Genomic DNA, 15,209 nt, shown 5'->3' with positions numbered 1-15,209 from the left:
AAAAGCACCCACGAAAGTTCATGTTTTAACTGGAGTGAAAGAAGATTTTTTCATGTTGACTGTGAGACCCAACATATTGATGAGTGAGAAGCAGAGTGAAGTATTTGCTGCAGCTTGGTGAGATATAGCCACTTTTATTAACCAGTCTTCCAGGTATGAGAATACCTGAAGTCCTTTCTGTCTCAATGAGCTGAGTCAGAAAATACTTCAGGTATTCCCATACTTGGATGACTGTTTAATAAAAGTGGCCATGTCTCAACAAGCTGCCACTGGAGCTGAACACTTGGTGAAGATACAGGAAGCAGATTTTAGACCAAAGGGAAGAACTATGTATTGGTAGTGGGTGCCGGCCACTTTGAACCTTAGGTATTTTCCATGTATTGGGTGGATTGGGATACGGAAGTATGCATCCTGGAGATCTAAGGATCTCATATGATCCACATGACTCAGGAGATACAAAATATCTTGCTGGGTGACCAAGCGAAAGGACTGTTTTTTTCACCTATTTGTTAGGTTTCCGAAGATCTAAGATAGGATGTCAGTCTCCTGACTTTTTCTGAACCAGGAAGAAATGGAAGTAGAAACCTATTCCCCTCTGAGTCTTCGGGACCTTTTCTATTGCACCCTTTGCCATCATGGTTGAGATCTCCAGTAGAAATTATTTGAGATGATGAGGGTTTGCCCCTTTTTGGAGAACATTCAGAGGCTTGCTGATAAATTTGAGGGTATGTCATCGAGCTACGACATCCAGGACCCATCTGTCTGAACTTATTTGGGACCTTTGCGGAAGAAAATGTGATATCTAGCCTCCAAGTTGTGTGCCATAGCTGGGGGAAGTAATCGGCATGGTGGAAAGGTCACTGTTTCCTAGGGAAGTCCCTGCCTCTTTCCTCTAGTCGGTTGCTTGTATGCAACTGGAGGTGGCTGCTGATATTGCTGTTGGTATTGTGAGCGATATTGACCTTAAAAAGATTGCTGCTGTCTGCAAGGTTGATATCCTCCTCGAAATGAGTAGTAACCCCTTACCCTTGTTCCTCGAAAGGTCTGTCAGTGCATCTGTAGAGTGCCTAGGGACTTGGCAATGTCTGTATCTGACTTAATGGTTTGAAGCGCATCGTCAGCATGCTTGCCGAAGAGGTCTTCTCGGTTATATGGCATATCCAGGATTTTGCTATGGATCTCAGGCCTTGTATGAAAGTTCATCTTTCTGGCATGGCTACCCCCACTCTTTGCCTATTGTTAGTGTGCTTAGGCTATTTTCACTGGGATCCTGCTAACCAGGACCCCAGTTATTGTGCTCTTTCCTCTAAATTTGGTTGTCTTGGTAGTCTTACACCCATGCAGGAGCGGAGGGGCCCTACGAACTCCACTTCCAATTCCCTGGACTTCGTAAGGGCGGGGAAGCCATTTTACCCATGTACTGGCCACAGGCCACTAACCGTGGTCCAGCTACATAATGGTAACTCCGAACCTAGGCATGTTTGGTATCAAACATGTCAGAATCATACACCAATACTGATGCCAGTATTGGTGGTATGATTCCTTGCACTCTGGGGCTCCTTAGAGGACCCTCCAGTATTGCTCCTACAAGTCTCTCAGGGTCTGCAAGCAGCCCACGCTGCTGAAGCCCATCAGACAGCATTCTGCCCTCCCGTTGCTTGACCACCTCAAGCAGGGGAAGGCAGAACAAAGGATTTCGGCCCTCATTCTGACCCTGGCGGTCCTAAACCGCCAGGGCCACGGGCAACGGAAGCACCGCCAACAGGCTGGCGGTGCTTCAGTGCCCATTCTGACCACGGTGGTAAAGCCGCGGTCAGAAAAGGGGATCCGGCGGTTTCCCCGGATTTCCCCTGGGCCAGAGAATCCTCCATGGCGGCGCTGCTTGCAGCGCCGCCATGGGGATTCCGACCCCCTTCCCGCCATCCTGTTCCTGGCGGTAAAACCCGCCAGGAACAGGATGGCGGGAACAGGTGTCGTGGGGCCCCTGGGGGCCCCTGCACTGCCCATGCCACTGGCATGGGCAGTGCAGGGGCCCCCTAACAGGGCCCCACAAAGATTTTCACTGTCTGCTACTGCACCCGTCGCACCCCTGCAACTCTGCCGGCTCCATTCGGAGCCGGCTTCCTCGTTGCAGGGGCTTTCCCGCTGGGCCGGCGGGCGATCTTCTGGCAATCGCCCGCCGGCCCAGCGGGAAAGTCAAAATGACCCCTGCGGTCTTTCGGCGGTTTCCGCCCGGCGGGCGGTGCCCGCCGCCCGCCGGGCTCAGAATGAGCCCCTTCATCTGGGAGAGGGGTTCAACCTTCTCTCCTTTGGCACTAGGTGTTACAAGGCTGGAGAGGGGTAGCCTCTCCACACCATGAGTTTGCTTTGAAGAACACATTTGGTGCCCTCCTTGCATGATCCAGTTTACACCAGTGGATAGACCCCCCGGTCCCAGCTCTGGTGCAAAACTGCATAAAGGAAGGGGGAGTGACCACTCCTCTGTCCATCACCAACCCAGGGATGGTGCCCAGAGGTCCTCAAAGTGGCCACTTGATTCTTCCATCTTGAAAACAAGATGGGCAGAGGCTCCTGGGAGCATCTGACGGGTCAGGTTAGGCCGTGAACATCAGTGACCGTCTCTAATAGGTAGTCACATTGCAAAGTGGCTAAGCCCCTTTTTGGGCTATTTAGGGACTCCCTTGTGAGTGGGTCCCCAGATTTGGTATGCAAGACTCCACCCAGACTCCTCTGCAACAATCTCTTCTGCTACTGGCCACCGGAACCACTGCTGGACTTCACAGGAACCTAACAAGCCTGCAAACCCAAGATGACCTCTCCTTGCAACATTGTTTCTGCAGCTTCTGTCAGCAACTTGCAACATTTCCATGGCTGTGCATCCTCTGGGGTCAACAAGACTTCTGCTGCACCAAAGAAGCAAGAAGGAATCTCTCTTGGAGTGAAGGAGTCACCCCCTGCATCTGCAGGCACCTAAGGCAATGTCGTCTGTCTGCTGGGATCTGCTGTCCTCTGGACCTGCGGAGATTCTCCAACACAGGTCATGGGTCTGATGGGTCTAAGAACCCCTTCCTTCTGTCTTCTCTCTCTGCCTTCTGTTCAAATTGGGAGGCGGTGAGCCCTTGCCTCTTTCTCCAATACAGAACCCCTATGCACCACAACTGTTGCAACAATTCCTGCTCCAAGGGATCATCAGGCTCCAAGTAGCCCTGTCCCCCAGCACTCTAACTCTGCAAGGACAGTCTCTTCTTTGTTGCTTCAGCAATGTGGGACTCTTCTTCAGGTTTACAGCCTTGACCTCACTACGACTTACTGTGCCTGCTGCCAGTGGGTTGCTCAATGGGGTTCAAACTGCTTCTGCTGGCTCTGCTGTCTTCTAGGGTCCAGCCCGGACTCTCCTCTATGGATCGAGTCCCAAGGACCTTGCTGGTCCTCCTCAGCTCGTGATTGTTGGTTGTCCTCCTGACCACTGACCCATTTACAATGTGGTGATCATCCAGGGACAGCTCATAGGTGACTTCAGAGACTCGTCTGCAGCTCCTAGGCTCCGCAGCTGTACTTCATCCACTAGCATTGACCCAGATCTTCACCCACAGAGGGGTGGGCATTGCCTCCTGCCCCACCTGGACACTCCTGCATGGACTGGACTCTGTCGCCTTCTTTTGCAGGTCCTCTTCATCCAGAATAGACTGTTGGGTTCCATCGGCCTGATCCTGCTTTTGCAATATTCCATTTATGAGTCCTCATGTTAGCCTATGGGACCCCTAGTATTGCTCCTACCAGGCTTTTGGGGTTTTCCAGACAGTCCGTGCTGTTGCCACCCCACAGAAGGTTTCTGTCCATCTGCTGCTTGACCAGCTCAGGCAGGGGAAGGCAGAACAAAGGATTTCCTGGGGGAGAGGGAGGCAACACCCTCTTAGGGGTCTAACATAGCCCTTTCTATAAACGTTTCTAGGGAGCATAATTGTTAGAGTAGTCAGGTGCTCCCACACCACTCTAGCAAGATGTCTTCAATGGATCACACAGCTCAGGTCTCAGACTCTCACTATGAGAGCTGCACAGTTGAGGGAGATGTGTGCTTCCAGGAAAATGATGGCAAGGAGAAATCCCAATAAGAGTCTACTTCTGGGGTTAATACCCCAGGCTGACAAGGAAAACTCAGGCAGCCAGGGAGATAAGGAAGTAGAGACTGACCCTCCAGTCCTAGACAGAGTAGATTTAGGCTACACTGGGGAGGGTCAGGAGGAACTGGGGAACACCTCAACCCTGTTAAAAGCACAGTGGGTAGTGAAAAGGAGGGTCACTCCAGCAGACCCACTTTTACTCCTAGAGGGTTGGTACAAAGGATCCCCAGGAGGAGGGGTAGGTCCTCCTCTGTCAACACCCATGTCTCCTCAGTATCTCAGGGGATCCACTGCTCCGACTCAGGGGAATAGAGAATTTAGGAAACTGAGATTGGAGGCGGCCAGACTGAGGCTGCAGCAGCAACAGCTAGCCCTAAATAGTAAGGCCTTAGCAGTGGAGAGGGAGAGACAGGATTTGAGGGTAGCTCTCCATGATGGCAGCAATCTGAGCTCTAGGGATACCAGGGTCAGCTCAGGGAGCACTCCTATGATCCTAGGAACCTGAGTAAGCTAGTTCCTTCTTAGAAATAAGAGTTACATGGCTTGGGAGGGGTAGCCTCTCCAGGCCATCGGTATGCTTTGAAGGGCACATTTGGTGCCCTCCCTTCATATGATAGTACACAAAGGGAGAGTATAAGGGAGTAAGGAAAGGCACCCATCGTACTCGACTCCCCAAACACAATACTAAGTCACAAAAGAGAGTACGGGGTTTTTTGGAAATATAAATGGACTGGAAGTGTGCTAATTGCGTCACCATGCCAGTCCTAAATCTCAACTAGAGATACAACGCGGGGTGGTTCACGGTCTGTGGAGGGGGATTTCCTTTACGGACTAGGTGGTCTCACACACTATATAGTGTCATGCTTCATCATATGACCACCTAGCCCCACCCAGGTAGGGCAATACCACCTGGGCGGACTCAACCTCGCTGTTAAAGGAACAGGAGGGAGTGCGTAAATTTAGTTAGATTTCTGGAAAAATAGGGATCCAGCTATGCTATGGGAATAAAAACACCTACTCAGATACCAGGGTGAGTTTTAATAGAAGGTTCTGTGTGGTGTGTTTAAAAGGAATGGGAGACCAGTGTGAGAACAATGACTCACAGGGTCACCTATCTAGCCGACATGTTTCTGCCCTTGTGATTGAGCTATGGAGGGTCTCTGGGCATTCATCAGGGCGTTGGATCCCTGTTGCGGATGCTAATAGCGCGCTGCAGTTTAATTCGCAATAGGAAAAAACGTGGGAAGGGAAGGAAGGGCCTACCTTAGCCAAGGGAATACCTGGGGAGAACCCTAACAATAAAGGCTACTAGCCTCTGGTATCCTGGAGAGGGAGCGTCCCCTTATAGTCAGACTTGCATCAAAGGTGGGCGCTCGCTGTGCGCCTATACCGACCTCTCTGTCAGGACCGCTTGGGTCTCCTTTCATAAACTGGTTTTCTCTAGTCAAGGGACCCCTGGTCCCTGCTCTGGGATGAAACTGGACAAAGGAAAGGGGAGTGACTACTCACCTGTCCATCACCACCCCAGGGGTGGTGCTGACAGCTCCTCCAGGTGCCACTTGATTCTACCATCTTGAATCCAAAATGTGCAGAGGCCCCTGGGAGCATCTTAGTGGCCAAGTCAGGTAGGTGACGTCACAGTCCCCTCCTGATAGGTGGTCATCCAGCTAAATGACCAATCCTCCTTACTGGGCTATCTAGGGTCTCCCGCTTGGGTGGGTCCTCAGAGTCAATGTTCAAGATTCTACCAGGACTCCTCTGCAACGGTTACTTCATCTTCTGGTCACTGGAACCAAAACTGGACTCTACAGCAACCTCCAATTTGCAACTCCAGCGACGTCTCCGCTTTACAACATTGTTTCTCTGGCTCCTTCCAGCAACTGCAACATTTCTCCAGCTGTGCATCCTCTGAGGATGGCAAGTCTTCAGTCTGCACCAAGAAGCAAAAAGGAATCTCCCTTTGAGTGAAGGAGTGACTCCTCTGCATCCGCAGTCACCAACTGCAATGACGACTGGCTCTGTGGGTCCTCTCTCCTGCAACTCTGCATGGATCCTGTAATACATGTGGTCTGGAGTAGTTTCTTTGGTCCCCTCTACCAACAATCCAACTTTCGAGTTGGGGAGTCTTTGCCTTTCCTTGCAGGACAGTACCCTTGTGCACAGCAACTCTTGCAGCTACCAAGGCTTGTTGGCTGTTCTTCAGAGAGCTATCCAGCCTGCTGCTCCAGCGACATGGGACTTCTTTCCATGTGTGCTGAGTGGGCCTCACTGCGTCTCCTGTGCCTGCTGCCTGTGAGTTGCCTGTGGGGGCTGCATCCATGACTACTTGCTTTCCTGACTGCTGGGGGATGCCTGGGGCTCTCCTCCTGGGGTTGAGCCCCCTTGGACCTGCAAATCTTCTTCTGCAACTTTTGCCTTTGCCAAGGCTTGTTTGTGGTTTCTCCACGCCATTGATAGACTGCAGCTTTTCTTCCAACATGGGACATCGATTGCATCACTTATGGAACTCTTCTTCTGCTCCGGTGTTGCATAGCCGACTCCTGATCTTCCCCGTTGGCCTGGTCCTGCATCTTCAGAACGGTGGGTAGTGGCTGTTATCCCAACCTGACAATCCAACTGGAACTGGACTTGGTCCCTTTAATTTGCAGGTCCTCTTCTGTCTGTATCCATCTTCTGTTTCTTGCAGTCTTGCTTGGGTCTTGCACAGTCCTTTTACAAAGTTTCTATGTGGGTTTGAGAAAAAACAGGTACTTACTTCTCTTCTCATGGTCGCTGGGGGGCACTCTGGTACTTACCTTTTGTGGTTCCTAGTTCCTCCAGCTCCCGTCTACAGATTCCACTTACCTGTGTGGGGGTCCATCATTCGCATTCAATTTCTTTAGTGTATGGTTTGGGCTCCACCTAGGGTCACTATTGTCTATTGTTATTGCACTGTTTTCTATTAATTAATATGCTCATTCCTGACAACTGAGGTGTATATAATAGTGGGTTTACTCGCCTGCTAATAGAGTATTGCCTATATAGTATTATAGTATTTGTGTCATGAAACTAAAGTACATTTATTTTAGTAACACTTTGGGGGTCATTTTGAACATGGCTGTAAACACTGTCTCCCGCCGTGGCGACGGCGAACAGAATCCCGCCATTGGCGGTTAAAAGAAACCCGCCATATAAAGATGCAAAAAACAGAATCCGCCAAAAATATTCCTACCACCAGTCACCACCAGGGCCTTGTCGGCGAAAAAGCTGCACATCCCACCCGCCACCGCCGAGCACACAAATCCCCCGTCCTCCAAATAATAATGCACAAATCACTGCTGGCGGTCAGTGGATGGTGAACAACCATTGGCGGTACAGACCACCACAGCCAGCAAGTGAATCCAACAGTAAGAAATGCACACATTGGCAAGTTTGAAACCCACACACCTGGCACACATCACAACACCATAAAACACTCACAGACACACCCCACAATCCTTTGCATAGCCAATTGGAGAAGCCAGACAACAACACTACAGGCAGACACCGAACGCCACATCACAAGACTTACACACCCAACCACACAACAGCACCCACACCAATATCCACACAACACACCACCCACAACACACACCATGGCACCCCCCAAGCACCCACGCTTCACAGAATTGGAGCTAAGGACCATGGTGGATGAGATACTCGAGGTTGAGCCACAAATATTCGGGGCACAGGTCCAGCACACTCCCATCACCAGGAATATGGTGTTATGGCAGACCATTGTCAACAAGATCAATGCAGTGGGAAATCATCCACGTATGAGGGACGACATCCGCAAGAGATGGAACAACCTGCGCGGGAAGGTGAGGTCCATGGCATCCAGGTACCACATTGCGGTACAGAAGACTGGGGGAGGACCTCCACCAACACCCCGACTACACTGACTGGGAGGAAAAGGTACTGGCCATCCTGCACCCTGAGGGCCTCACTGGACTCACCGGAGGAATGGACTCGGGTAAGTCATCCACAATTACCCCATATCCACCACACCTTGAATGCATGCACCACCGCACCCTTCCAACTACCAACAGGACCACTATCCCACCAAGGCCACAATCACTACATCCAGTCACCCTGCATGCCCACAAACCCACCAACAGGCCCACATCCCTCCCCCTGTGCACAGCCACCTATCCCTGCAAGGCATCACAATGGCACTACACCACCCACAATGCACCTCCACATCCCAAGCAAAATGCAATGGAAACCTCACAAAAGCACCCTGCATGGCCCACCAGTGGAAGCCCTGCACAAAATAGGCTTGCCCTGTGCACCCCCATCAGATTTTGCAATTGTAACATACATGTCAATTCCCCCAACAGGCACCACCACCCATGCCACCCTGACGGACAGGACAAGGAGTGGCAGTGGCCCACACGGAGACAGAGGCACCACTCAGGACACTGGAGAGGGAACTCTGGACAGTGAGGAATACCCTGACCCTTCACATAGTCCTGGACTATCACCATCCAGCAGCCGCACCCAGGACACCACTGACACCCCTACCACCCAGCCACCAACATCAGCTCTGGGCAACCGACCCCACAACTGTGTATCCTGACCACAGATTAGTGGAACACAAGCACAGAGGGCACAGTCACCACCTACCAACAGGCAGGAAGACGATGGCCCCAGTACAAGTGGCACAGCCAGACCTGTGCAGGGGACACAGGCACAGGTGGCTAGGCCCAGTGGGAGGGCAACACTGGCCCATGGGGGAGGCAAAAGGATGGATGCTGCAGCCCAGGAGGTCATCTCTGAGGTCGTGGGAGCATACCACCATGCCTAGGACAGGATGGGCCAGATTGTGGCCAACCTGGAACAGAATCAAAGGGTGCAGATAGCACACCACCAGGAGATCATAGAGCAGTGGAAAAAGCTCAATGCCATCATGGCCACTATTGCAGGGGTGCCACTGCACCACTTACCAACCCAGCCTGAGACCCCCACAGACCAGGAATCCCCTAGCACAAACCAAGATACAGACCAGCCATCAACAGCAGCAGCTGAATTGAAGCCACAATCTAGGGACACAAGGAGACCAGCACCTCCACCTGTACAGGCCAACACCAGGCACCCAAACGGTCCTTCAGGCCCAGATATGAGATAGGAACACCTGCCAAGACCAAGGCACCCTCAAAGAAGTGACTCAGACCCAAACTGTCCCCCAAGTGTGCCACTCAACCACCATTCCCACCGTGCAATATCAACTCAACAACATGTAAAATACAGATGGACATATTACCACTGCCAACAATCGCTGAGACCATGTAGCCAGTATGGACATCCACCAGCAGCCCACTCCCATCACTGTAAAGAACACCCTGGCATCCCTGACACCTAATAAACACATGTATAACAATGTCAATGTCCCCTGGCAGTATGTTGAATCAAATCGAACTGTGCATGCAATTGTCATTGTAATCATATAATCATTCCTTTATTACAGGAATGGCACCCGAAGTACAACATGGGGTGGTGTCAACAGAAATGTCTAAAAAGTTGTTCATCATGTCACATGTCACATGCAAACCTTGTTACAGTAAAAATGTCTATTGACCCAACATCCACATAGGGGATAAGTCGGACAGACAGTAAGCAGCACAGACAACAACAGCAGCAAATAGTACATCATAGTCACCGGAAGTATAGTTGGATCAGTTGGTTCCTGGAGTGTACATCTTACCCCTCTTCATCATCAACATCACTTTCATCCCCTTTTAGAGGAAGCTGGCCTGGATATACAGCACCCTCCTCCTCCAAGAGGGGAATAGATTTCCTCACAGCCACGTTGTGCAGCATGCAGCAGGCCACCACTATTCTACAGATCTTTTCAGGGCCATAGGCCAGGGATCCCCCCTGAAATATGGAAGCAACAGAATCTAGCCTTCAGGAGACCTATAGTGCACTCTATCACCCTCCTAGATGCCATGGGCCTCATTGTAATTCCTCTCTGCATCTATCCTAGGATTCCTCACTGGTGTCAGGAGCCAATGCATGTTGGGGTAGCCAGAATCACCTGCAAAAAGTGGGCAAAACAGGACTGTAACTATCAACCCTCAGTTGCAGACAGGCTGGCTGTTAGCTCTGTGTAGAAAATGTGTCAGACACACTTACCTATGATCCATCCTCTGTCCCCTTGTGGTTGTTCCATCATGTGTGGCACACTGCTGTTCCTCAGCACAAAGGAATCATGGACTGATCCAGGGAACATGGCATTCACATGTGAGATGTACTGGTCTGCAGTACACACCAATTGAATGTTCATAGAGTGAAAGTTCTTCCTGTTTCTGTACACCTGTTCACTTACTCATGGGGGGGGGGGTGAGAGCTATGTGGGTGCCATCGATGGCACCAATCACATGAGGGATGTTGGCAAAGGCATCAAAGTCTGACTTGATGGTAGGGAGTTCAGCACTTTGGGGAAACCTCACATATGACTGCAGGTGTCGTACAAATGCATTCAGGAATCTGGACAGTATTAGGCAGAACATTGACTGTGAGAACCCTGCACCCATGACCACTGTCACCTGAAATGAGCCAGTGGCCAGGAAATGGAGTGCAGAGAGCACTTGCACTTCAGTAGGGATGGCATGCTGGTTACGCTTAGCCGGTCTCAGTGCTGGATCCATTAATGCACAAAGTTCATGAATAGTAGCACAAGTGAGCCTGTAATTGATAATGATGTGACTTTCCACCATGGTCTCCAAATCAACAAGTGGTCTGTCCACCGATGGGGCCCTCCTTCGCCACATAGGACTGTACCACGAGGGACACATATTCATCTTCACAACATGTTGAATATTCATCACCTCTGGCAAACAAGTCGATGACACATATGCAATGTAGGATGCTAAACTGGAGTGACATGTCCTCACTGATACATCTGGACTGTTGTGGTGAGTAAATATTTGTTTTTCCATGCATTTGGGGGATGGGGTCCATAGGGCCTGCATGGGGCCAATGAGAAATTAATAACTGCGTAGTAGTGTGCAAAATGTCTGCCCCCAGTAATCCAGATATGTAGCAGTGGAAGTGACCTCATACTGCTAGCGGTTGTCCTAATGGTGTAGGGCAGTGTTCACCGCCGTACACCCATTCATTGGTTAACATGGTTGTCAACAGGGAATTTGGACCTATCATGATCTCCGCCGGCGGTGAAGGTGCACACCGCCGCGGAGCGTACGCTATCCTGTCACCCCAACTTCACTTGTCTCCCGGATTACGTGCATGCAAGTACTCCACTGAGTGTGCTGCTGTGTCCTGACCCTGGCCCTGGAAATGGCACGATTGGCAGGGGAAAGGGCCACGGCCTTCACCATCGAGAAACTGGAGAAGCTGGTGGATGGGGTCCTACCCCTGTACCCAAGCTCTATGGTCGACCAGGGGTACAGGTGAGTAGGCGGATTGGGGTGCATGGATGTGTGAAATGGTGGTAGTTGGCTGTAAACAAGTGTGCGTGCTTTGACACTGTACAGCAGTGGAATGCATGACATACTGCATGTGTGAGGTGCTGTAATGCTGTTTTAACTGTCCGTCCCATGGGAGACGTATAGCCAGCTGTATCAAATGGGCATTGTCTGACCTCTGTGTCACTTTTCTGTGTGTCCTCTACAGGTCAGCGCCCATCAGAAGAGGGGACTATGGCAGGCCATTGCCAGGAAGGTGCGGACCCTGGGGTCTACAACCAGCGGAGTACCCACTGCAGAAAGCGGTGGGAGGACCTGCAGTACTGGGCCAGAAAGACCTGTGAGACCCAGCTGGGGAAGTCCTCCCATGGAGGAAGGGGTGCCCGTCGGGCACTGACCCCCCTAATGCGCTGCATTCTGGTGGTGGCTTATCCAGACTTGGATGGGCGCTTGAAAGCTGCACAGCAGACACAAAGGGGTGAGTACAGAGACCATTGTATGCCTCCTTGATGGATGTCTGAGGGTGCTGTGGTGGGGATGCTGTCTAGTGGCAGGGACTCTGACAGATGTCATTAGGCATAGTGGTTCCAATGGGCAGTTAGTTGATAAGGGACAGGTCTGCAGTTCTTCAGGTCCTTCTGTGATGTTGGAGATGGATGTATACCAGGGTTGTGGCCAATAGTCAGGGGCATACCCATCAGTATAGCTGTAGGTGCTGGATGGTGGTATACTTGCTGGGTGGGAGTATGTGTGAACCAGTTATGTACATCCATTCAGCTATTTACAATTGTCTCTCCTGTTTTGTCTCCCCACCCCTGTTCTCCTGTGTTGTCTGTGCACATCAGCATCATCTGGCTAGGGAGCAGTGGCACCGGTGAGTGGGGATGCAGAGGCCCACAGTTCCAAGGAGGCAGAGTCGAGCGATGCCAAGGGGACCAGTGGGTTGGAGGGCGAGGGGAGTACCACAGGGGAGGCAACTACCACTGAATAGAGTGATTCTGACACCTCCTCCGATGGGGCTCCCTGGTGGTGGCGGACCCTAGTGGGCCTACCCATTCTTTGTCATCATCCGCCACCCCCCATACCATCGCCGCCCTCCCAGTTGCTCCCCACCCAGGAGGGTGGGCGTCTCCTTCGCCCCAGGCACCTCATCCCCTGCCCCAATCAGCCCTGCTGCCCTCACGGAGGAAGCTATTGACCTCCTGAGGACCACCTCTGTAGGGCAGACAACCATCGACAATGCCATCGAGGGGCTAGCATCACAGGTGCAGCAGACCAATGCCTACCTGGATGGCATTCATGGTTCTGTGTCTGGCTTACAGAGATCTTTTCAGGCTCTGGCCTCCTCTTTGACGGCAGCCAGTGTCCCTGGTCTTTCTGTCCCTCCTCCCAACACCTCCACCCCTTCCAGGACCCCTCTCCCTTCACCCGTCCCAAGCACACATTCTGACAGCCTTGCACACACCTCAACACACAAGAAGCACACAGAGAAACACAAACACCACACTTCCCACCACAGGTATACACACTGCCAACATACAAAGGTACACACAACAACATCCACTTCCCCCAGTGTGTCCACCTCTCCCGCCTCCCTGTCTGTCACCTCTACATGCACACTCACAGGCACTGCACCTTCATTCACTGTATCTGGCCCCATTCTTGCTGTCACCACAACATCAGACATCCAGTCATGCTCCCTAGACACCACTCCTTCACTCACCACAACAACTCTGAGTTCCACTTGCAGCACACTCACCAAACTTGCAGACACCCAGACAACATCCATTTACACTGGCAGCCTGTCTTGTCCCACTGTGTCCAACCCCCTCCTCCCAAGACACTCAAACGTTCCCAGACACCCTCCCAACACACATCCACCACACCTCAGCATACTGTACAGTCACCTGCATCCACATCACACACACCTACACCTGTTATGACCACTCCCTCTACCTCCACTTCCACACCTTCCTCCAGGTCCACCCCAATTGCCCCAAAGAAGCTTTTCCTATACTGTGTAGACCACCCCATCTCGTCCCTAAACATGCCCACCTCCTTGCCCTGTCCACTCCTCCCACGACTAAGTCCGGCCCTATCCTCCCTTCACATTCACGTGCACCTTCCCCTGTGAGCAAGAGGCCCTATGCTGGTACATCTAATGCACCCCAGTCAAAGCCCACTCCCCCACCTTCCAAAACAAAAACCAAACCCACTCCACCTCCCAAACGTAAGCCCAAGCCCCCCCCTCCCAGCCGTAAGTCCCCACCCCACCACCCCCTGCCCCTGTTCCCTGAGGTGACTGGCTGCCCCATTGATGCCCCTTTATGGCGGAGTACTATGTGCACATGTGGGATTCAAATTAGGGCCATTTGGGCCCATCAGCCTTTCAGCTATGGACTGGCCGTTGGCCTAATGTGGACGTTCTGTTGCTCCTGGATCATTAATAAAGTTTGTGTGGCCATTGTTGTTGTTGGCACACTCTGGATCCGTGGTTACTCTTTTCATTGCTGGGGGGGGGGGTTGTGCACATGTTTGTACTTTGGGCAGGTTTAATTTACCTTGTGTCTGGTAAGTACCTCTGGCTTTGGGGTGTATGGCTTATGCTGTTGTGAGGGGTTGTGGGTGTGTTGTGGGGTGGATGGAGTGGGTGGGTGTGTAAATGTGCCTTTTCTTCCCTTGTTTAGCAGGTTGCGGTACTTACTGTTGTCATCTTCATCAGTGGTCTCGGTCATGGAGGTATATGGCAAGGAGCAGGACCGGCATGATTTGCAACTCTCTCTCCATGTCTGCTTCAGCGTGTTGTGAGCCTCCGGTGAGTGTTTCCTTTTATTTGGTTTGTTACCACCTGGCTTTGCGTGGTGGTGGTTCCTGCCCCGGAACTGACGGCGGTCTAGTGCCTCATTATTTATTGGGCAGGTTGGGCCTTTCCGTTGGCCTGTGTGCGGCCTATTCTGTCATTGTCGGCACTCCTCTGCTGGCGGTGAGTGTTTTTCAGGCTAGCTGTTTTTCATGTGCTTCATTATTTGGTGAGCCAGACCGCCAGCCTGTTGGCTGTAGTTACCGCCACCATCGGCGGTGAGGTCTTTGCCACCGTGTCATAATGAGGGCCTTTGTGTTGTTCTTTCATGTGTGTAAGTGCTGGGTGACAATAAGTGGTATTGCATGAGCTTTGCATGCCTCCTACATAAACCTTGGCTACTCATCCACAGCTACCTCTAGAGAGCCTAGCTTCCTAGACACTGACTACACTTCACTCATAGGGGATTCTTGGACCTGGTATAGGGTGATAACACCATAGATGCTCACCCCACACCAGGACAGCTTCTACAACTGTCACCTGTGTCAGTATCATGTTCACATCAGGTGGTTTGTCTAGGGGTCAAAGAAAGAGTTGTGAGAACTGATTAAGGAGATTTCTGCAGTCAGATTGTTGCTGGTCAGACAGGCAATCAGTAAGGGTAACTCGCTCCACTGAACCATAAACTGGGTTGTGGGAAAAGTGGTCATGGAGCGGGTCACTCTTCTTCCTGACCTTCATCAGTGGCAATGAGTAAAGTCATGTCAGCCCTGTCATAATAAGGCTTCAGGCGATTCACATGAAGCACCCTGTAGGGGCTTCTAGGAGTGCCTAGGTCAACCA

Source organism: Pleurodeles waltl, chromosome 3_2 (assembly GCF_031143425.1).
Source record: "Pleurodeles waltl isolate 20211129_DDA chromosome 3_2, aPleWal1.hap1.20221129, whole genome shotgun sequence".
NCBI classification, from domain to species: domain Eukaryota; kingdom Metazoa; phylum Chordata; class Amphibia; order Caudata; family Salamandridae; genus Pleurodeles; species Pleurodeles waltl.
The sequence above is the reverse complement of the archived record's forward strand: the minus strand, read 5'-3'. Positions refer to the sequence as shown.